Genomic DNA, 22,686 nt, shown 5'->3' with positions numbered 1-22,686 from the left:
TTGCTGACAAAAGAGACGATTCCCTGAGGGTAGGGCTACAGGTGGATTTCTGCACAACAGTGGCAATTTCAGTTGTGGGTCTCTCAAAATACTGTGGACAACCTTTTGAGCCCTTAGCATGGAAGCAAAATGGTCTTCCTGTTCTCAAAACACCAAGATCAGATTCTTCACTTTGCTGCTGACTTAGTCATGCGGATAACTTCATCACTCTAAGACTATATCTGCACTTTGGGAGTGTGGGAGTCTCTATATATCGAGACTGTCAGTTCTTTGGGGCAAAGACTGTGCTTCGTTGTGTATCTTGTGTCACTTCTCCCACAGTATCTGAGGTCCCTGATTGGCGAGGCTCTCCCAAGTAGTTGAACGACGAATTGTATTAATGAATAAACTGGTAAGCTTTCAACTGTTCTCTTGTAAAAGCAAAATACACTTGGAAAGTCTAGTGCCAAGGTATATACAGACAGTGATACAGATAAAATCAACTATATCCACACTAAAGTGTGTGTGTTGTGTTTATGCATGGACACGAGCAGTAATTACTTTAACTAGGGAAAATATTTCTTTCTATTCCAAGCTTAGTCAAGGGAATTAAATCCCATGGATTGGAGCAAGGGCAGGGAAGTTACTGCTTGAGCGCTTGGCTTCTGTTGTCAACTTTTAGGATGTGCCTGAGTTGTGCTCCTATTTCCTCCATGAAGTTGGATGAGCAGCTGGGTAGGGGTGGGGCAAAGTTGTGTGTGGGAAGTAAAGCCAAGATGACTTGAGACTGCTTTCTTTAGGGAGTAAAATGACGACTGTTCTGTCCCCAGAGTTTTCCACTTCAGAGTCCTAAAGCACTTCATGGGTAAGAGTTAGCAGCTAGGAAACCTCCCTGGTTTTTCTTTAATTATATTTAGGGTGTGCTCAAATATAATGCTCTTCCCTTGGGGAGGCTTACTGTGATTAACGTTTAGGAATTGCTCCTGGTAAGAATTAGGATTATGTATATTTTAATTTCTGGCCATTGGGAATGGTGCTTGGTAAATTGAGGAAGCCAGATTTCCAGATGCAGTTGTAAGGCATGGGTGTCTAAGCTTTTTGGCCCCGGGGGCTCCATGCCAGTTGTGAACATGGCCACCAAAAGCTGGTACCTTCACACACACATCTCCCATACACCAAAGCATGTGCACATGTACACACAGCATATTCTGGGAATACACATACATTGTATGGGTTTATCTACACCACATACTTTAAATCTGGCTTAATAGTCATTCCCAAGAACTGGGGGAATTGCAACTGGGGGGAGAGGGCAGGGATGGATGGTGCTATGCTAGACAACTCTGACAGAATCCCCAGCTCCTTTACCAAATTCCAGTTCCCAGGATTCTTTGGGAGTAGGCCATGACTGCTAAAAGTTGTATAGAATAATAGAATCATAGAATCATAGAGTTGGAATAGACCACAAGGGCCATCGAGTCCAACCCCCTGTCAAGCAGGAAACACCATCAGAGCACTCCTGACATATGGTTGTCAAGCCTCTGCTTAAAGACCTCCAAAGTAGGAGACTCCACCACACTCCTTGGCAGCAAATTCCACTGTTGAACAGCTCTTACTGTCAGGAAGTTCTTCCTAATGTTTAGGTGGGATCTTCTTTCTTGTAGTTTGAATCCATTGCTCCGTGTCCGCTTCTCTGGAGCAGCAGAAAACAACCTTTCTCCCTCCTCTATGTGACATCCTTTTATATATTTGAACATGGCTATCATATCACCCCTTAACCTCCTCTTCTCCAGGCTAAACATGCCCAGCTCCCTTAGCCGTTCCTCATAAGGCATCGTTTCCAGGCCTTTGACCATTTTGGTTGCCCTCCTCTGGACACGTTCCAGTTTGTCAGTGTCCTTCTTGAACTGTGGTGCCCAGAACTGGACACAGTACTCCCGGTGAGGTCTGACCAGAGCAGAATACAGTGGCACTATTACTTCCCTTGATCTAGATGCTATACTCCTATTGATGCAGCCCAGAACTGCATTGGCTTTTTTAGCTGCCGCCTCACACTGTTGGCTCATGTCAAGTTTGTGGTCAACCAAGACTCCTAGATCCTTTTCACATGTACTGCTCTCAAGCCAGGTGTCACCCATCTTGTATTTGTGCCTCTCATTTTTTTTTGCCCAAGTGCAGTACTTTACATTTCTCCCTGTTAAAGTTCATCTTGTTTGTTTTGGCCCAGTTCTCTAATCTGTCAAGGTCGTTTTGAAGTGTGATCCTGTCCTCTGGGGTGTTAGCCACCCCTCCCATAGAACTCAGTGGAGTCACCTGCATGAAGTTCTTTATCACCTGTGGCAACTGGACAAGTGCTTAAATACAAGGCTGGTACAAAATTTCTATGTGGGAGGTGAGAGATAATGCAGCCCTGACAGTAGAGAACTTGCCCAAAGCTACACCTTTCATGGCTAAATAAAGTCAGGTTGAAGTCTAGCCTCCTAATAAAGGCAGAATATCGCCAACATGTTGCCCTACTATTGAATGAATTGCTCTGGTTGCCAGTTACCTACTGGGATAAATTCAAAGTGCTGGTTTTGGTGTATACTTCTTCTTCTTTAGCGATCACTTGTAGCCGAGTAAGATTGTCTTCCATAAACACAGTTTTGACAATGGGTCCATAAGTGACTGTGGGGGCCAGTTCTGGATTCACACGTCCTTCCACAGTGGGGACATTGGTTTCCGGGCTGGAGTTGATCCCAGTGTGGATTTGCCCAACATGCCTCCCTTTTAGCACGTTTCTCCCTTGCGTCCTGAGTTTGAGTGTCTTCAAAGCCCATTGCACCTTTGGTAAAGGCTGTTCTCCAACTGGAGCGCTCACAGGCCAGTGTTTCCCAGTTGTCAGTGTTTATACTACATTTTTTTAGATTTGTCTTGAAGCAGTCTTTGAACCCCTTTTGTTGACCACCAGCATTACGCTTTCCATTTTTAAGTTCGTAATAGAGTAGTTGCTTTGGAAGACGATCATTAGGCATTTGAATAACATGACTAGTCCAACGAAGTTGGCTGTTGAAGAATCATTGCTTCAACACTGGTACATCAGTACGCTGATATTAGTTCGCCTGTCTTCCCAAGTGATGTGTAATTTTTTTCAGAGACACTGTTGATGGAATCTTTCGAGGAGCTGGAGATGGCATTTATAAGTGGTCCATGTTTCACAAGGATATAGTAAGGTTGGTAGTACAATAGCTTTGTAAACAAGCATTTTGGTTTCCCTGTGAATGTCCTGGTTCTGAAACACTCTGCACTTCAATCGGGAGAAAGCCGCACTTGCAGAGCTCAGGCAATGCTGGATTTCGGCATCAATGTTGGCCCTTGTGGAAAGATAACTGCCTAGGTAGGAGAAGTGATCGACATTTTCCAATGTTTGCTGGTGCAGCACTTTGGTTTTTTGGATGTTGAGTGATAGGCCAAGCTTTTCTTAAGCTTCTGTAAAGATATTTAGGATGGTTTGGAAATCATCCTCTGAGCGTGCGCACACTACGTTGTCATCAGCATACTGAAGCTCTATAACGGAAGTTACGGTAACCTTACTCTTTGCTTTCAGCCTGCTCAGATTGAAGAGCTTTCTTTCCATCTGTTCGATATATGATATCTACTCCAGTGGGGAGTTTCCCTTCGACAAAGTGTAGGATCACGGCAATGAAAATAATGAACAGAGTTGGGGCACCTGATCCCACTGTGAATGGTTATCTGTGATTGTTGTGGTCATATTATCATGGAGGAGCTGAATGATGTTCACAAATTTATCTGGGCAGCCAATTTTCAGAAGGACAGTCCACAGGGCATTATGATTTACAGCCATACGCAGAACCAGGATACCTGAAAGAGAATCTCATCCTGCATATGTCCAGGCCATCACTGTGCTCTTCAAGTGAGGGCCTCCTGCAGGTACCATGTTATCAGGAGGTCCATTTCCATTGTGCACAATGTAGGAATCAGGCCTTTAGTATTGTGGCACCTGCCCTTTGGAATTCCCTCTCCTTGAACATTAAACAAGCTCTGTCTCTGTTGTCTTTTAGGCACCCTTAAAACTTTCTGGATGGTCAAATGGCAACTGTTGCAATCCATATGTAGTTTGTAGCTCCCCCCAACACCCCCCTGTAATTTTTCAGATCCAAATGTTCCAGCGTTTTATTTAAATCCCCTTTTCTTTGTGCTGCAGTGTTAGGGTGTCCTGGCAGTGTGCCAGCTTAAATTTACTTCTTGACAGGGCTTTTTTCAGCTGGAACTTGCTGGAACTGAGTTCTGGCACCTCTCAGGTGGGCGCCATTGCCATTATGAGAGAACAAGGGAGGTGTTCCTGGTGAGTGCTGGCACCACTTTTTATAGAAAATAGCACTGCTTCTTGGTGTTGTAGCCACTCCCATGTACTTCCCGTTGGTGTAATTTGGTGGAAATGAGCAAAGGCTTAGCATATCTTTATACTTTAGAAAAGTGGGGAGAGAAGTTTGCCCTTAGGCGCCATGGAACAGTGCTGCTGGGAGAGCAGGCTCTCTCTCTCTCTTGCTACTGGACTGACTGGCATTTGGTGGAGCTGGCTGGTGGTGGTGGAAGTAGGTTCATGCATGTACGTGAGTTGAGTAAGGAGTAAGGGAGGACAGTGGTTATTTCCCCCTTTCCTTCTGCATTTGCTCTTGGGGCTGCAAATACATCTTTGGCCAACTGTGGGCTAAAGGGAGGGAAGAGGACTAGCAAGAAAGGGGAGGGTGACTCCTGAAGGAGCAAGAGGCACCACTGGCATCAGGAGTAAAGAGAGACATCCTCCGCCGTCTTAAATTTTTGGTGGCAGCTGTTGGTGGTGAGTAGGCGACCCGATTCCTGATTGTATTCCCTGCCCTAAAAGTCAGGATCTCTCTGGAGTCTCCACCTCTTGCTTTTTATATTTGTGTGTGTCTCTTTTTCTTCCTTAAACAACAAGTTTACACATAAGCAGAGTTATATAGGGAGAGCCAGATTCCCTGGAGTCATAGTGCAGCTAACTTCTGCTGATTTAAAAAGGGGGGAGGTTTAAGGTCATCTGGGGGGGGGGACTGGAAGTGTCAAAGGGGGCCAGTGTGGAGTCAATAAGGTGGGAGGATTGAAGAACATTTTTTAAATGGGCAAAGCATCAGACGGTCTAGAACAGGTCTGCACAACATTTGGCCCGTGGGCCACTTGCGGCTTGCCAAAGAATTTCAGGCAACCCACGAAAAACGCAGAGGATGTAAAAGAAAGTGAAGATGTAATGAGTGCTTTGTCTGTCCCCCACTTAAGCCACCTTCCACTAGTCACTACTGTGCCCGTCATGCAACTTGGTGAATGGGTTGCCACTGTGCACTCTCTTCTGTTTGTCACATGACCAGCGACAACCAAACATTGTCAGTCTGTCTCTAGTGATTTTCATCAGGGAAAATGGTGGACACCATTCTTCTAACCTGGATCCCTTATGGCTACTTTCTGTAAAGAAAAAGACATAGGGAATCCCAAGCATAAGATTCAGACATGCCATTAAAATACCATCTAACCCTCTTTTCCATCTCTGTCTCCTTTGCTTGTAGGGAATGTGGCAAAAGGTGTTGGGACTGCAGTTTTGGCAGGGGAGGTTTCCCTTCACATCTTGCTCTGTAATGTTTTATTGACAGCAGGATTACAAATTGCTCCCCTCGTGCTGCATTGGTCCACTGAGCTGTTTCCACCTTTGGTTGCTTTATTGCAATGCTGCAGTCAGCCCATGTCCCAATGCAACAGCAGGCGAGCATGAATGGATTGACACATTGCTACATCTCACTGGAAGAAAAGTTCAGGTGATGTGGCAGAGCATTGTGGGAAAACTGCAGTGTGGCAGGACCATATTTTCATAGGGTGTGCTAAAGAAAAGGCAGGTTTTTCATGCTTATCTGCTGCAGAAAATTGTGTGAGAATGCTGTGCTGTCCACGCCACATCCCATAATGTGCCATTGTTTGGCATGCTGCTTTCTAAAAAGGTAAATCTTATGCAGATCATACCTCATTAAAGAAATGAAAAACATTCTATGATTCTATGATTTCTGTAGTTGGTCTGTTTTGCTAGGTATTTTATGGGAGCAATTCCACAAATTGAAATGTTACTCTAAAGGAGCAACAGCCACCTCAGAGCCCAAAATTCTGCATTGAGAAACCACAGCGCACTGCAATGCCTCCGCACAGCTCCTGTTCACAATCCACAGCTCTGGCACAAAAGGGTTTGTGCTGATGAACTCCCCTTATGGGTGGAGTGTGCCTTATGGGTTATGTTTCCCATACCGTCACCCTTGGTGGAACAAATAGTCTGCTGCCTCACCTTTGGCTCATAACAGACCTGCTTTTGATTATGACTGGGCATCACTGCTAAGCAAGAACAACCCTTCTGATCTCTCCAATAGCACAGTGGAAGTTTGATGGCAGACAAGCTTTTCTATAGGGCTGTTGTATCATGGCAGCAGTAGGGTAATATGGTGACTACTCTGGAACGGTGTGATATGATTTGTTTGGCCTGATGTTCTTTCCGATGAATTTGTGGGAAAGCCGAGGAAAGCATTTTGTGCTGTGATGGTGTTTGGTGAGAACACTGCTGTACAATGTGACTTTACTGCAGAGCAGGAAGCTCTGGGGTGATTCCTGGTGTTGGTGCTCAAAGGATTGAGCCCAGTACACTGAGGCAGGAGGAGAAAGGAATCAGTTTGTCTTGGCTGTTGCTGCACCAGCACCCACTGAGTGCCAGCAGAACATGTTTGAACAGCAGTTTAATGGGCTGCCAACACGCCCAGGCCGGCTTCATTAGCTAAAAGCCTGTCCTTGCTGGGAGCTTTGCCAAAGTTTAGCAGGAGTTTGGCAGACCACATCCCTGAAGGGGTCGGAGGCAGTGTCTCTGGATAGCTGGGACCAGAGATGGAGCTTCCCAAAGGTGCACGGATGGTGGCAAAATCCAGCAAGGCCAATAAACGGCTCCAGCCTAGTGGTGAGGCCTTAGGCCTTACTGGATACCCTCATCTGCCCATACTGACTGCTTTCCCATCCCTCCGGAAGATGAGCAAGGAGAAGTGGGGCATTGGGTCACAGAGACTGCCATCTATCTTAGTACTGTCCACACTAACTGGCAGCAGGGCCCCAGGGTTTCAGGCAGGGGACATTCCCAGCCCTGCCTGGAGATGCTGGGCTTGAGCCTGGGACCTTCTGCATGCAGAGCAGATGCCCTGCCTGCCCTTCAGCTGCAGCCCTTCCGAGCCGTGAATGAACTCTTGTGGGACTGTATCAGTGGCATGCTTTGCGGGCAGGACCAGTGCTTTGACATGCAGAGCCGACACTCCGGGTGTTGCTCCTGATGGAGGAGGGCAAAATACAGCCCTCACCCCATTCTCCCCTTCATTCTTCTTTGTGCCTTCCTCCTCCTTGGCATGCCCTCAGCTCCTTGCTCTCTCCAGCACCCCATATTTTGTATATACAGTGGTAAAAGGTAAAGGTAAAGGTACCCCTGCCCGAACGGGCCAGTCTTGACAGACTCTGGGGTTTGTGCGCCCATCTCACATCTATAGGCCGGGGGCCAGCGCTGTCCGGAGACACTTCCGGGTCACGTGGCCAGCGTGACAAAGCTGCATCTGGCGAGCCAGCGCAGCACACGGAACGCCATTTACCTTCCCGCTGGTAAGCGGTACCTATTTATCTACTTGCACCCGGGGGTGCTTTCGAACTGCTAGGTTGGCAGGCGCTGGGACCGAGCAGCGGGAGCGCACCCCGCCGCGGGGATTCGAACCGCCGACCTTTCGATCGGCAAGCCCTAGGCGCTGAGGCTTTTACCCACAGCGCCACCCGCGTCCCTCGGGTTAAGTACTTAATTCGTTCCGAAGGTCCGTACTTAACCTGAAACTGCTCTGAAGCACCACTTTAGCTAATGGGGCCTCCTGCTGTCACCGTGCCGCCGGAGCACAATTTCTCTTCTCAACCTGAAGCAAAGTTCTTAACCTGAAGCACTATTTCTGGGTTAGCGGAGTGTGTAACCTGAAGCGTATGTAACCTGAGGTACCACTGTATTAGTGTGTGAGAGGTGGTGGTGGGGAAGTGCTGAAGTTTCTCCCAAGGACATACCATTCCTGTGACGCTTGCTGGGGGAGGGGAGGGAGCTGTTTCCAGCACCTTGCTATCACTGTCCCCCCCCCACCTGCTGTCAGGAATGCAGAGCCCCAAGGAGCCGCCTTCACAGGCCACTGTCTCCGTGGCTGCGACTGACTGGGGAGACAAGAAGCTCTTGGTTGTTTAGGAAAGAAGTGGGGTCTTGCCACCAGCCACACACTTCACTCCAAATGGGGACCTCTCCTCCCGTGCCCCCCATTTTTAAAAAATGTCATTACTCCAAACTCAGGGGCCCATCTTGTCATAGTTGGGGGGGGGTTGAGAGCTGGGAGCCAGGACTCCCTGGATTGCACCCTCAGTCAGAAGCACGGCTGGTGTTGCTAAGCGAGCTCTTTGGCATGCCAACCGCAAGGCTAATGTAGCGGCAGGTTGCTAGGATATATTCAGGGTGGAGGGGAGGGGGTGTTGGGAGATGACAGTTCGGAGGAGGGGGAGTGACAGCGTGCAGGGCCGCTGCCAGGAAGTGTTGCCACAGCAACCAGAAGCATACACAGCACCAACTTCCCAACAGCTGTTTCCATGGTAAGGACCATATTTCTGCCTCCGGTGGCAAAGATCAGCCCCACTCCACCCTGGTGTGGGGGCAACTGATGTTACAGGACGCCCTCAGCCAGTGCCAAGATGCACCTGTTTCTGGGGAGGAGCACATGACTGTTGAATGTGACTATTTGGAATGCCAAACTTAATCCTGCAATTATGACCAAGAACTGCAAGAGATTCGGAGAAGCCTGAGCAGGGTTTTATGGCAGGTGATGCACCTTTTTCCTCTCAACAGCTGTTGGGGAAAAAACAGCAAGCTTTTGAATAAGCATGATCTGAGCAAGGTAAAGGGTGTTCCACCCCCTGGAGACAGATTGCCCTCTCTGCTTGGTGTTGCCATTTCCCTGCTCCATCGCTCCCCCCTCCCTCCCCAAGGGCCGACTTCTGTTAAGTTAGATCTAAAATAAGTACACATATCACAGAAATGGAAGGCCTCCCTGTCTCTGGGCTGTTAAAAAAAGCAAAACAAGAAGTTGCCCCATATTGGGGAAGGGAGCTTGCCATGTTTGCTCTGTTCCAGGTGCTTAGCTTCTCTGGGAGTTCCCACTCTGTACCCCAAGCTTTTCAGCTGAGCCTGCCTATCCTACGGCCTCCCCCCCCCCCGCTCCATAAATAGGAAGGCAAGACTGAATCTAAGGTACCTGTGCAGAGGCCAATTAGCACTGATTGTGGGTTGCCAGCTGCCCAGCAGGGTGGCAGAAGACTCCATGCTGGCATCTGAAAGGGCATGGCTCTTCCAGGATAGCTAGACTGCTGGGGAGATGCCTGCTCTTGGCTCCTGCCTAAGCTCTGCTTCACTTCCTGCTGCTGCTTGGTCTTCTCTTCTCTTCTCTTCTCTTCTCTTCTCTTCCCCGGCTCCCAAACTTTCACCTGCCTGGTTACACATCAAGAGATAGCAGCAGCAGCAGCAGCAGCAGCAGCAGCAGCAGCAGCAGCAGCAATGACGTTTCCTAAAAAGGACAGGTAGGAAGCAGGTGTTTGAATGGGTGCCAAGCTGAGTAAAGCCATGGAGACCCTACAGTAATGGATTCTTAGATACAAATGGAGCTGGCAGCAGGGAATTCTCTTAAGGTGGAAGGCAGGCAAACTGAGGTTTTGCCGCAGAATATCCCACGTTAAGCAAATTCTAGTAAGCCACAGTCAGAGAGCGGTTACATAAACAAGGTGTCCTGTGCCAGAGGTGCCTGTTCCATTCAAGGAGTATCGCAGTGAAGTGGTCCAGACGAGAAAAGATGAGCTGCAGGAAGCCATCCACTCCAACTGTCACCTGGTGGAAGAGCCCTGTGCCCCCTTTGCATCGGGTTCGGCAGAAGCATCAAATCATCCAAAGGCGGGGGCCAAACTGGTTAGCAAGGCAACTGGGAAAGGCAAGGCGGGTTAGCTAACGGAAGTGGGTACAAGTGGGACCAAACTCAGAGGACGCATATAACAGAAAAAGATGGAAGAGCCATGAGCAATGAAATGTGTGTGTCTTCGTTGAACAGAAGCCTAGTTTTCACTGAGGTAATAAAAGCTATTTCTGGACTGTACCATTAAAAACTGCAGGTGGAGGAGGCTAACATGATGGAATTCTTCTCTGCGGAACAATGTGCCCTGCATGTGACACACTGGTTTTCTCTGTTAAGGGGACTGAGTGGTTGTTTGTTTGGTTGATTGATTGATTGATTGATTGATTAGTGGAACATATAGTGGTGCAGCAATAAAACTGCTGGCATATTTGCAAAGCTAAGTAGGGTCTAGTATGGTTTCAAATTGGATGAGGGACCATGTGTTTCAGGGGGTTGGACTAGATGACCCTCAGAGTGACTTCCAGCGCCTTGCCCCATGATTGCGGGGCCCAGGGCCATATGACATCACTATGCCCCATGTGATGCGCACATGTCACCACATAACTTTTTTGGGGGGTCCAGCCCCTTCATTGAAAATGCTGGGGGGCCTTGGCCCCCACAGACCTGCAGAGATGGCACCCCTGTGTTTTGACAAGAAAGGAAAATTTATATAGGTGCAGGAAGGTGAGGAATAGAAGCAGCTAAGGAGCCATTGAGCTGCTTAGGCCCAAGAAGGCCCTTGGTTTCCACAGAACTGTAGTAACACACATGGAGTCAGACTTTGCCTCAGATGCCAGGTAGTCTACAGGTTGAGCTCACTCCACTATCCAGCTGTTGGTCCAGGAAGGATTGGGAGTCTCCAGGTGGGCTGTGGGACAGTGACGTAGCGTGGGGGGTGCAGGGGGGGCCGGCCGCACCGGGCGCAACATCTGGGGGGTAAGGTTAGGGGGCGCAAATTACTTGCCTTGCCCCGGGTGCTGACAACCCACACTACGCCACCGCTGTGGGAGTCTCTGAAGGACAGCAGAATTTGTGTGTGTGCCAAAATCAGGGTGATGGCCACTTCCTAGAATCTTTTTAATGATAGTATCCTCTCATTTTCCCTCAAATGTTCCAAAATCTGATTCATCACAACCCAGTTAAATAATTCAACTGAATACAGTGGTGCCTCGCAAGACGAAATTAATTCGTTCCGCGAGTTTTGTCATCTTGTGATTTTTTTCGTCTTGCGAAGCACGGTGTCGGGAAAGTTTTGGAAAAGCTTCAAAAATCACCAAAAACCTCAAAAAAGGCTACCACACCGCATTCTATGAGTTGCTCCTCGAAGTCAAGTCGCAACTGTATTAACGGTGTTAAGAAAAAAGAAACAAACTTGCAAGACGTTTCCGTCCTGCGAAGCAAGCCCATAGGGAAAATCGTCTTGCGAAGCAGCTCAAAAAACAAAAAACCCCTTTCGTCTTGCGAGTTTTTTGTCTTGCGAGGCATTCATCTTGCGAGGTACCACTGTATTTGTGAGTTGTACATTGAACACTGGGATATCTCTCCGGAATAAAATAAGTGCGCACGAGCATCTTTGTACAAGCTGTGTGCGCCCATGTGTGTGTGCACAGGCACATCCACTACAAAGTTGGGAGTGCTCGGGATTGCTCTATACACAACATTACTTCAAAATGCCCACAGTAGCTAAATCAGGTTAAATGTCCAGAGAAGGTCTGAATTTGCATAATTCATTCATTTAAATTACATAATTTGAGGGTTGTGGAATAACTATTACCATATCCCCTGCTTGCAGGGCTTCTTAGTGAAAAGTAAAAGTATAAATATTTGTATAGGACTAGCAGAAGGTGAGTTTTCCAAGAGTGAGATTGGGGTACCCTGGGAGGAACAAATCTGGATAGGGAAATGCAGGCAAGAGGAGGGGATATTGGTTGAGGTTGGGGGTTGGGTTTTTTGGAGCCCTGGTTTCTATGGAGATGAGAGGCTGGTGCCCTCCAAAGTCAGCATCATTTCTAAAATAATCCTGCCTGCTCCCCACTCCCCCCAGCCTGTTTCCTGGTTTTAATTAGTAGCTAGTGTGTGAGTCACAGAGAACTGGAGGGAAAGGGTGTAATCAGGGGAGACAATGGGTCTGGGGCGCTCCCTCCTCGCACAGAGCCTGAGTACGTGAGGGGGTGTGCAAGTGGGTGCGACATCCGACATCAAGCCAATGTCGTGGTGGAATATGGGAAGCGTGTGAGTGTGGTGCATGCGTGCACGTGGGTGTAGCCAAGGGGGAGCAGGAGCAGGGGGACAGCTTCCATCCTAAATCAATCAAAATCAGTACAAGTCAATACAAATCTGAGAGCCTGACCACCAGCAAAAGCCTGCCCTCCCCTAACAAAACTCCTGGCTACACCCATGTGCATGGACCTCTGGGGGGATGAGAGTGTAGTACATGCAGGGGAGAGAGAAAAAGGTTGCTATTGTCTTTCATAGAATCATAGAATTGTAGAGTTGGAAGGGACCCCAAGTGCAAGCCCTGCAATGCAAGAATATCAACTGAAAGATCATTGGCAGATGGCCATCCAACCTCTGCTTTAAAAGCTCCAACGAAGGAGAGTTCACTGCCTCCCAAGGGAGTCTCTTCCATTGTTCAGCAGCTCTTACTGTCAGAAAGTTCTTCCTGATGTTTAGTCAAAATCTCATTTCTTCTAACTTGAAGCCATTGCTTCAGGTCCTACCCTCTGGAGCAGGAGAAAACAAGCTTGGTCCATCTTCCATGTGAGAGCCCATTTGATATTTGAAGATGACTTTCGTATCTCGTCTGTCTCCTCTTTTCTAGGCTAAACATACCCAGCTCCCTCAACTGTTCCTTATAAGGCTTGGTTTACAGATCCTTGATCATCTTGGTTGCTCTCCTCCATACATCTCTCAGATTGTGAATATCTTTCTTAAATTGTGGTGCCCAGAACTGGACACAGTATACCAGGTGTGGTCTGATCAAGGCAAAATAGAGTGGTACTATTATTTCCCTTGACCTGGACACTAGACTTCTGTTGATGCAGCCTAGAATAGCATTAGCTTTTTTGATGCTGCATCACACTGTTGCCTCATGCTAAGTCTGTGGTCCACTAAGATCCCTAGGCACTTTCCACATTTACTACTGGAAAGCCAGGTGTCCCTCATCTTATATTTGTGCAGCTGGTTGTTCAATGTGTCCCTATTGAAATTCATTGTGTTATCTTGGGCCCAGTTTTCCAACCTGTTACGGTCATATTGAATCCGGATTTTGTCTTCTGCGGTATTAGCTACCACTCCCAGTTTGGTGTCACCTGCAAATTTGATTAGCAGCCCCTCAAATTCATTCATCTAATTCATTTATAAATATGTTGAACAACAATGAGCCCAGGACAGAACTCTGAGGCACGACCCCACTTGTCTCTTTCTTCCAGGATGATGAGGAACCGTTTGTGAGCACTCTTTGAGTTAGCTACAAATCCATCTAACAGTTAAGGGGAACAGGATTTTTAAAGAGTGGCAAAGAGCGATTTCAAGATATATTTGGCAGGGCAAAAAGCCGAGAATTCAATTTAAGTTACTAACTGATGTGAGAGAAAGAGGAGGCTTTGCCCTGCCTGATTTGAAATTATACTATGAGGCATCATGCCTTTGCTGGTTGAAAGAATGGATAAAATTAGAAAATAAGGAATTGTTAGACCTAGAGGGGTTTGATAACAGATTTGGATGGCATGCGTACCTATGGTACCTATGATGTGAGAAGAAGAAAATCCCTAAAGGTTTTGAGAACCACATCTTCCGAGGTCCTTTGATTGAAGTTTGGGATAGGTATAAAAACCTATTAGAACCTAGAGTACCACACTGGTTATCTCCATTAGAAGTTATGAGTGTAAGGAAAATTAATATGAGAGGCAATTGGATCACATATGGCCAATTGTTATTTAAAGAAGGAGGAAAATGGAAAATAAAACCATATGAACAGGTTAAAGAACATGTATATGACTGGTTGCATTATTTTCAAATAAACGAAATGTTTAGGAAAGATATTAAAGAATGTGATTACACAGACAAGGATTCAAAATTTCAGATAGAAATAATAAATAATGATTTTAAAATTTTATCCAAAATGTATAAGTTGTTGCTAGAATGGAATTTGAAGGACGAGGAAGTTAAATCGGTAGTGATACATTGGGCCAGAGATTTTGGTTACAACATACAATTAGAAGATTGGGAAAGATTATGGAAAGAAAATTTAAAATTTACAGCATGTATGACACTAAAAGAAAATGTTATGAAAATGTTTTATAGATGGTACATAACACCGGTAAAATTAGCGAAAATGTATAAGACATGTAATAAGTGTTGGAAATGTAAAGCTAAAGAAGGCTCTTTTTACCATATGTCGTGGGAATGTAAGAAAGTGAAAGGCTTCTGGGAAATGATATATAATGAATTGAAGAAGATATTAAAATACACATTTGTAAAGAAACCAGAGGCCTTTCTGTTAGGAATTTTAGGAAATGTGATAAAGAGAAAGGACTGTAAATTTTTTCAATATGCAGTGACAGCTGCAAGAGTATTACTGGCTCAGAAATGGAAACAACAGGAAATACCGATGATGGAAGAATGGAGAATGAAGCTGTTAGACTATGCTGAGTTGGATAAATTGACTGGAAAAATTAGATATCTAAGAGACCAAAAGTTCATCGAGGACTGGGGAAAATTTGTGGAATATCTGAAAAGTATAAGTGAGGGACAGATAATGCTAGAGGGATTTAAAGAAGCACTGTGAAATTTGAGAAGTATTGTTTAAAGGGAATAGAAAAAGAAAGGTTTAAATAATGACAATACAAATGCGTAATTTAAATAATGACTATGGATGATTTACGGAAAAGCTGAAGGAAGTCCAGAAAAGAGATAATTTGTGAAAAATTGGATGTGAAATTATTGTGTGTTTTTGTTTTTGTTGTAAACTAATAAAAATTATTTTTTTTAAAAAAACAACAGTTACCTCGTCCAGTCCACATTTTACCAGCCTTACTGAAATCAAGATACCCTAAGTCCACAGCATTCTACTGATCCACCAAGCTTGTAACTTATCAAAAAAATAAATGAGATTCGACTAGCATGATTTGTTTTGAAGAAACCCATGCTGGGTCTTAGTGATCACAGAATCCTTTTCTAAGTGCTCACAAGCCAACTGTTGAATTATCTGTTCTAGGACCTTTTGTGGTATTGAAAGCAAGCTGACCAGTCTGTATTTACCTGGGTCTTCTTTGTCCCTCTTTTTGAATATGAGGACAATATTTGCCAACTTCCAGGCTGCTGGGACCTCACCTGTTCTCCACAAATTCTCTGAAGCTCCTTTAGTACTCTTGGAAGCAGCTCATCAAGCTCTGGAAATTTGAATTCATTTAAAGTAGCTAGGTGTTCCCTTTCCACCTCTTCTCCTATCTTGGGCTGTAGCTCCCTCCTTATATCATTTATTCTGTTATCACCAGGTTGGGAACTGCTTTCCTTTTGGATGAAGACAGAGGCAAAGTAGGTTTGATCCGTTACTCCTTCTGTCTGTCGCTCAAAGCATTTCTCCATCTTCTCCATGCAGAGGACCTGTTACGTGCTTGCTCTTCCTCTTGCTTTGAACATAGCCAAAGAAAGCTTTTTGTTCTTTTGAACCTTTGGCCTGCCAGACCTTCACCCTGCCGCTGTTGGCTACTCATGTATACTCCTACTTTGTGATTTCCCCTTTCTTCCATTTATTATACATAGCCTTCTTAACTCTCAGATCATCTGTAAGCTCCTTATCTTACTTTTCTTTCTTGTTGAAATTGTCTGCCTTTGAGCCTTCAATATTTCACCTTTCTGAAACTTCCATCCATCTTGGACTCCCTTCTCTTTGAGTAGGTATGACTATGGGATCTTACTTAGTAGTTCTTTAAGCTTTTTGAAATCAGCCTTCTTAAAGTCCAAAGTGCACATCTGACTACACTCAGCTTTCCCTTGGCTTAGTTTCCAGTTGGGACATGAGATGATTGCTACATGTTGTTATTTGCTTTCTCCAGCACATGATCTTGGAGGCTCTGTCCAGCTTGTCATGGCTGTTGTCCCTCGTGTGAGGACCACATTTCACTCTGAAGGTACATAATTCAGTAGCTGAGCACAGGCTGCCAACAGGCCCAGGTTCAATCTTTGACATCCCTGTCTTGAAGGATTTTAGTGAGCAGGGCAGAGTCTGGAAACCCACCTGCCGAAGAAGATAATACTGAGCTGGGTAATTGACTCAGTATGAAGATGTACATTTTGCAAATGCCAGATAAATTACATGTGCATCTTCCTAATAAAGCTGATGTACATATAATCTTTTTAAAGTGGTGTTTATTTATGCATCTTAAGTTGTGTAGCTTCACAATATTCACAGCAGTCTTTAGTGAGCATGATTTTGCCTAGACTTGTGTAAGAATGTGGCTGTTGGCGTGTGTGAAAGTGTGTATCTTTGATTATATTATATGTGTATGTGTTATGACATATTTTGTGTATTTTTAAATGTGTCATATTCTGTATTGGCTTGCTTGCCTGAGGTGGGTGTTTTTGCGCAGGCGTGCTCAGAATTCACCAGTGAACCTCATCACTACAACATCTCTGGGGAAATGGGTGGATCAGGTTTCTCTATAGGGATGGCAAAATGGAGCTGGAGAAAAGTTGATGTACATTTTAAACACATATTAAGTCATCAGGTTAAATCCTATGAACTGGCTCTATGTTTGCAGAAGGACTGCCAGTTATGGTAAAACTGTGTCATTTCTGACACTTCAAGATTTCTTGCAAATATGCCCATGCATAACCTCACGCCTTGGCAGGAATCATCAGGGATAGCTGCATTAGCTTGCTCCTGTCGACTACACAAGGGCTTGAGCCTGGGACTTCATGGACTGATCTGGAACTTTTGTTTGCTCAGAGCCTGCTTTAGATACAGAGGGATACACAACACCAGAACCCATGATTGGCAGGCAGTATATAAAGATTCTTGGTCAGCCAGGCATGGTACAAGTACAGGAAGCCTGGTCTTCTGCCCTTGCCCAGTCAAGAGAAGTATATTTTACCTGCTGCATTTCAGCCCATTTCCAGCTGTTGACCTCAGGGCCCTGGGTTGGAGGACACACTCTCTGGGTCTGGATTGAGGTATAGCTGTGCACAAGCTTCAGCCTGGCTCTACACTAACAAATGGTATGCAGTATTATGTTGAGCAAGAGCAAATAATGAAACCCAACTCCATTGGGGAAACGTGAGTGGATTAGTGGACCCTTGTGGTGGAAGGAGAGGAAGGGGGACTGCTGTAGTTGACGAACACAAGAAAGCATGTGCTAATGGCAGTTTTTTTCTTTAACATTAAGAGAGGTTTCTCCCATCTCCACATTTTCTCTGCTATCCTAATTCCTCTGTAATGCTGGGGTTTGTGAAAATCTGAGCATTCCCCAATGTGAGTCAGTTGAGATCTTACTTTTCAGGGCTAGTCTACATAAACGGTTGTGGACAATGAGCAGCATGCTTGCATACTAAGCATTAATATGAGAGGAGCTATTTAAGAAAAATAGCAGCAGTGACTTCAAGGGGGATGGGAGGAATGACTGTTCAGTGTGTCCATATGGGCAAACTTTGCAAATAAGATACAAATAGCTGGGGCAAGTTCCAGTACAGTGGTACCTCGGGTTAAGAACTTAATTCATTCTGGAGGTCTGTTCTTAACCTGAAACTGTTCTTAACCTGAAGCACCACTTTAGCTAATGGGGACTCCTCTGTGCCACTGCTGCATGATTTCTGTTCTCATCCTGAAGCAAAGTTCTTAACCCGAGGTAATATTTCTGGGTTAGTGGAGTCTGTAACCTGAAGCGTATGTAACCCGAGGTACTAGGCTTTTCTCTCTCAAGTTGCATCTAAATCAGCTCTTTTCTCATTTTTCACTTTTATCACTCATTGTTCAGGTATAATAATCTTTGTGCACATCTCATGAAAAAGAGCTTCCTATTTCTAGGCTGTAGAAACTCAAGTTTTGTTACCAACAGCCAAATGGTTAGTTGTGATAGCAAAGATGTTGGCTGTCAAAAGCTGTTACTGGTTTGGGGTTTTTTTTGCCAGTACCGTACTGTGCCATCACCCAATGAATGAGACATGTGAATGAGACACCCATTGAAACAGCCATGTGATTATACAGGATGCAGCTTTTACATTAAAATAACTTACAGGATACAGAGTTGAGTGGAAATCTCTACCACATACAGGACCCATTTAATAATTCCTTAAGATACATCCTTGGGAAGAAAGAGAGAAATTTGGCTTTTGCACCTGTGCTATAATAGGGAACAAAAATATTCTGACATAGAAATACATGGATGGTCATTAATAATTTTTTATTCATTTATATAAAAATATGAATAGACCACCCCTTATACAAAATATTGGGGTGGCATGCAACAAATTTTACAAAAGAGATAAAATACCATTAGAAACAATACAGAGTGATCATAAAAATGATTGGCATGTCCTAAGATCTGAAGCCATTGAATAGGCCTGTCAACATGAAGAAGGTTAGAGGTGAGAGTGCCTGATGCCTCTGCTAGAAAAGCATTCTACTGCATGGTGCCAGTGGGCAGCTGAAGTCATTTGGGCTTCTGAAACATGGGGGACAACTAACAGGGTTCGGAAGATCTCAGTGATTGAGCTGGCATCCAAGGGCTCAAGCAGTCCTTAAGATAACTTGGACCCAAGTTCTTCAGGGCTTTGCATAGTAACACAAGAACTTTGTTTTTTTAAAAAATAATAATATTTATTCGTTTTCCAACAAATTAAACACAACACTACAAAAAACCAAAAAAGAAAAAACATACAATAATACAGCACAAGAACTTTGGACCTGTCCCAGGAATGTGCAGCTTATTGAATGGAATGCACCCTTGATGGCTGCATATGATTCATCATAGAGAAAAATTTCCATGCAATTCACTTGTAGACTCCAAAACAGGGGTTAGCAAACTTTTTCAGCAGTGGGATGGTCCACTCTCCCGCAGACCTTGTGGGGGGCCAGACTATATTCTTTTGTGGGGGGGGGGATGAATGAATTCGTATGCCCCACAAATAACCCAGAGATGCATTTTAAATAAAAGGACACATTCTACTCATGTAAAAACACACTGATTCCCGGACTTAGTTTGACTACCCATGCTCCAAAACATAACTTTATTGCTAACCTCTTTATTGCTAAATTTCCTAAACTTTTCTTAAAATATGCTGAAGATGCAGGATGGCAATGGGTTTGCTGAACAAACTATGCAATGGAAACCCCAATGACATTCTTACTGGTGAGGTCTGTTTTGTTCTTGATCTATGTTGAATGCAATGTTGGACACCATCCCAGAGCAGTTGACGCATCTGGGTCTCTCTGACCTAAACTACTGCACAGCTAGATATCAAGCTTTGAACTATGCTGAAAAGGAAGAGGGGGAAGATTAATATCATGCACACGAATTCTCCCTGTTCATGCATTCATATAGTAATACATTGGCAACACTTGATCCACAGGTAAGGCTCTGAATTTTCATAAATTGCTCCCGTACAAATGGCCTAATAATACTGATTCTGAATGCAAAATGCAAAATGGTAGGGAGAGCTATAAGATGGGCTGATGTGCTCTGGATTAGTTCCTGCAAAATAAATATATAAAAATATCTAGTGGATAAAATAAAGCGTGGGCATAAACCAACTGCTCCATGCTAGTAGGGATTCCCACAAGCATTCTCCTGAACCTCTGTTCCATTGAGCCTTACCTTCCTCTCTATCAACCCCCATCCAAGTAAGCAGAAATCCACCAGATGGGTACAAATTGGATGTGCAGGACCCTGCAGAGTGGGATGATTTTAAATCAGCAAGGTAATAAGGGCTGATTTGATCAGTGATTTAATTCCAACTTCAGACTTCACATATTCAGACCCTATTTTAGCAGGACATCACACATTTCAGAAGCCCACCCCAATTTCTGATTGGCTCTGTGAATGTCCCGCTTTCCCCCACTTAGCCGCTGGTGGCAACTGGCACAAACATATTTTTTTTTGCAAGCAGAACCAGGAAGCATGCACCTTTTCCTATCTCTATGAGGTGCCTGCATGGTGCTCATCATCCACCACAGAGGCTGCTACCTGGACTTCTGCAAGCTGTTGGCCAGGCTGGTGCCCAGTAAGCTGCCCATGAGCAGGTGGGTAATACTCCCTGAGGGGATTTCTGCTGGGACTTCCTTAGCGGGTCTCTCTCTCTCTCTCTCCCTCTCCCTCTCCCCTTCCCGGCTTTAGGGTCTGCCATATACTCTGCATACCTCAGTGCTAGGATCCTCACCCCACCCAAGTGTATTATCCATTGATTGCAATTAAGCGGACTTTATTTTGCAATATTAGAAAGATCTAAGAAAAGAAAGAGCTTGCTAATAAAAAGGATCCCCTAAGCTCTCTCAGTCCTAATTAAAAGTTCTTTGTCTAAGGCCAATGGGCATTTGGAGAGCTAGTGTGGAGATTAACCAAATGGGTACCTTAGAATGTAAATTAAAATACACTGCTCTTGAGTAAGGTCATGGGGAAAACCCCTCTCCATTTTGGGGTGCGTGTGTGTGTGCGCGGGCAGCGCAGAGCTTGCAGGTGCCCAAAGCGCCACGCCACTCCCAGGAGAGACGCGTGGCTGGGGCACGCCGCCCCTGCAGTGTGGCGCCCAATGCTCCCCGCCCTCCCTAGCTACGCCTCTGGGTGTGTCCCGTTTATACATCTTGAAATCTTAGCCGGCTGAAGAATCCCTAGCAAAGAAAGTGGGAGGAAAGAGTAGAGGAAATGGCTGAAGCACTTGGCACCCCACGTCCCCCCTAAAAGCTTTGCTCCTTTCCTTTGATCACCACACCGCTTGGATTTTCATATGGTATTTCTTTTTGCCATTGTGCAACCCCCAAACCAAGGAGATAATTATACATCCTTTAGAAGGCATCCGAAGGTAGCCCTGTAGAGGGAATTTTTTAAATGTTTAATGCTGTATTATGTTTTTAATGTTGGAAGCTGCCCAGAGTGGCTGGGGCAGCCCAGTCAGATGGGCAGAGTATAAATAATAAAATTATTGCTGTTGTTGTGTATTATTATTGAATAGGATGTCCCTATTTTCCTTGGAGAAATGTTGGAGGGTATGCATGTTTCCTGAAAAAAACATGCATACTAATTGGTAGCTTTAACAATTAAAACATGTCTGTTTGTAACTGAGCCTGTACACTACTCAGTAGCATAATCTGAAACGTCTTGTAGTGCAACCTCATGCCTTTTGCGCTAGAGAATTTGTATTTGCTTAGGGGAGCAATTGTGAAAATAAGGATTTCTTTAGTGACATAGAGCAGGGTTATTAAGAGAGCGTTCCACATTATCAGTGGTGGCTGGCTACAGGGCAGCACACCTAGCTGGGGCTCAGTTGAGAGACTGTTTGGGACCTCCTGTTCTTGTGTCCATGCAAATAAGTTGGTTAGTGCAATGGTGTAAAATGACTGTTGAAAATAGCTAAGCAAAACAGGAATGAAAGGCTCCAACAAAGGAGGAAGTGGGATATTGAGACCAATTACTGAAAGACCAAAAGCTCTTTAACAAGGTGCAAGCTTTTGTGCATGGGGAAGACTGAGTGTGGTAAACATTGACAGATCATGGGATTGTACCAGGTCCTTCATCATTTTTAATAGCACACTGCCCAGAAAAGCTGCTGTTCTGGAAATGGCTCCTTTAGGTGGCTTGTGTTGCTCCAGTACAAAAAGCCAAGTCAGACAACCAAGCTGCCTCCAAGTGTCATCTGTATCAATCACCTAAATGTTGAAAGAGAGAGAGAAAGAAAGAAAGAAAGAAAGAAAGAAAGATTGACTTCTGAAGTGCAAAAAGGGAACTAAAGCAATTGCCTGGGCTCAGTGTCTGCTATACATTTGCAAAGTCAATCTTGTCAGAAGATCCCAATCTGATCCTTGTGGCAAATTAGAGTTACCTGCAGGTGACCTTTCAGAAAAGATTTTGATACTTGTAAGAAAAGTGGTTCTGCTTATCTCTGTCTTTTTCTTTCTGGCCATCAAATATAATTTGCACAGGCATGTTTGGCTAGGCAGGCTAGTAAAAAATGTCCATAGGCTAGCAACTTTTTTGGGACTTAATTTTCAAGACTAGTAACATTATCATGCCATTCTCACTGTATTCAGTTTTACGCCCACAGACATCATCTGCATAATAGACTATAAATGCCATACTTCACTCATTTCTCCATCTCCAAAACGCACACTTTATGTTCTTGCATAATGGGTGCATCCATCATGGACATCTTTCTGTGCAGCTCTTGTTCATTTGCAATGCTGTTTTATGCATGAGAACTTCCCAGTAGACTGTATGCAACAGAGTCTCCAAGACATGCCTAGGAGCCCCTCTCGTGGAATCTACACATGCTTATTTTTGTACACACATGTGCAGACATGCATTTGAATGCCAAGCTATTTATTCACCAACAGCTCCATTTCAAAAGCCAGCTCAGGTTGCTTAGTAACAATGTTATAGTTTGCTGCTCGCTTACAAAGCTTCATGTACTTTAAAAGTGAGGGAATTAATAGCTGAGGACATTCTAAACCTTGCGTTGCCTA

At 44.9% G+C, this 22,686-nt stretch overlaps 1 protein-coding gene and 1 long non-coding RNA gene across 6 annotated transcripts in view; one reads left to right on the top strand and one right to left on the bottom strand.

Annotated features, from left to right (window-relative positions):
* Window positions 1-22,686, top strand: part of IQSEC2 (IQ motif and Sec7 domain ArfGEF 2) — a 163,553-nt gene that overhangs the window by 29,090 nt on the left and 111,777 nt on the right. The gene's annotated exons all lie outside the window — the stretch shown is intronic.
* LOC309522557 lies at window positions 5,226-9,586 on the bottom strand. The gene is made up of 2 exons (XR_014215127.1): window positions 9,327-9,586; window positions 5,226-5,457 (listed from the first exon to the last, which is right to left on the bottom strand). It is a non-coding gene; the product is annotated as an uncharacterized lncRNA (long non-coding RNA).

The sequence above is a fragment of the Podarcis vaucheri genome, assembly GCF_965113315.1.
Source record: "Podarcis vaucheri genome assembly, chromosome: 17".
NCBI lineage: Eukaryota > Metazoa > Chordata > Lepidosauria > Squamata > Lacertidae > Podarcis > Podarcis vaucheri.
The sequence above is the reverse complement of the archived record's forward strand: the minus strand, read 5'-3'. Positions and strand labels throughout refer to the sequence as shown.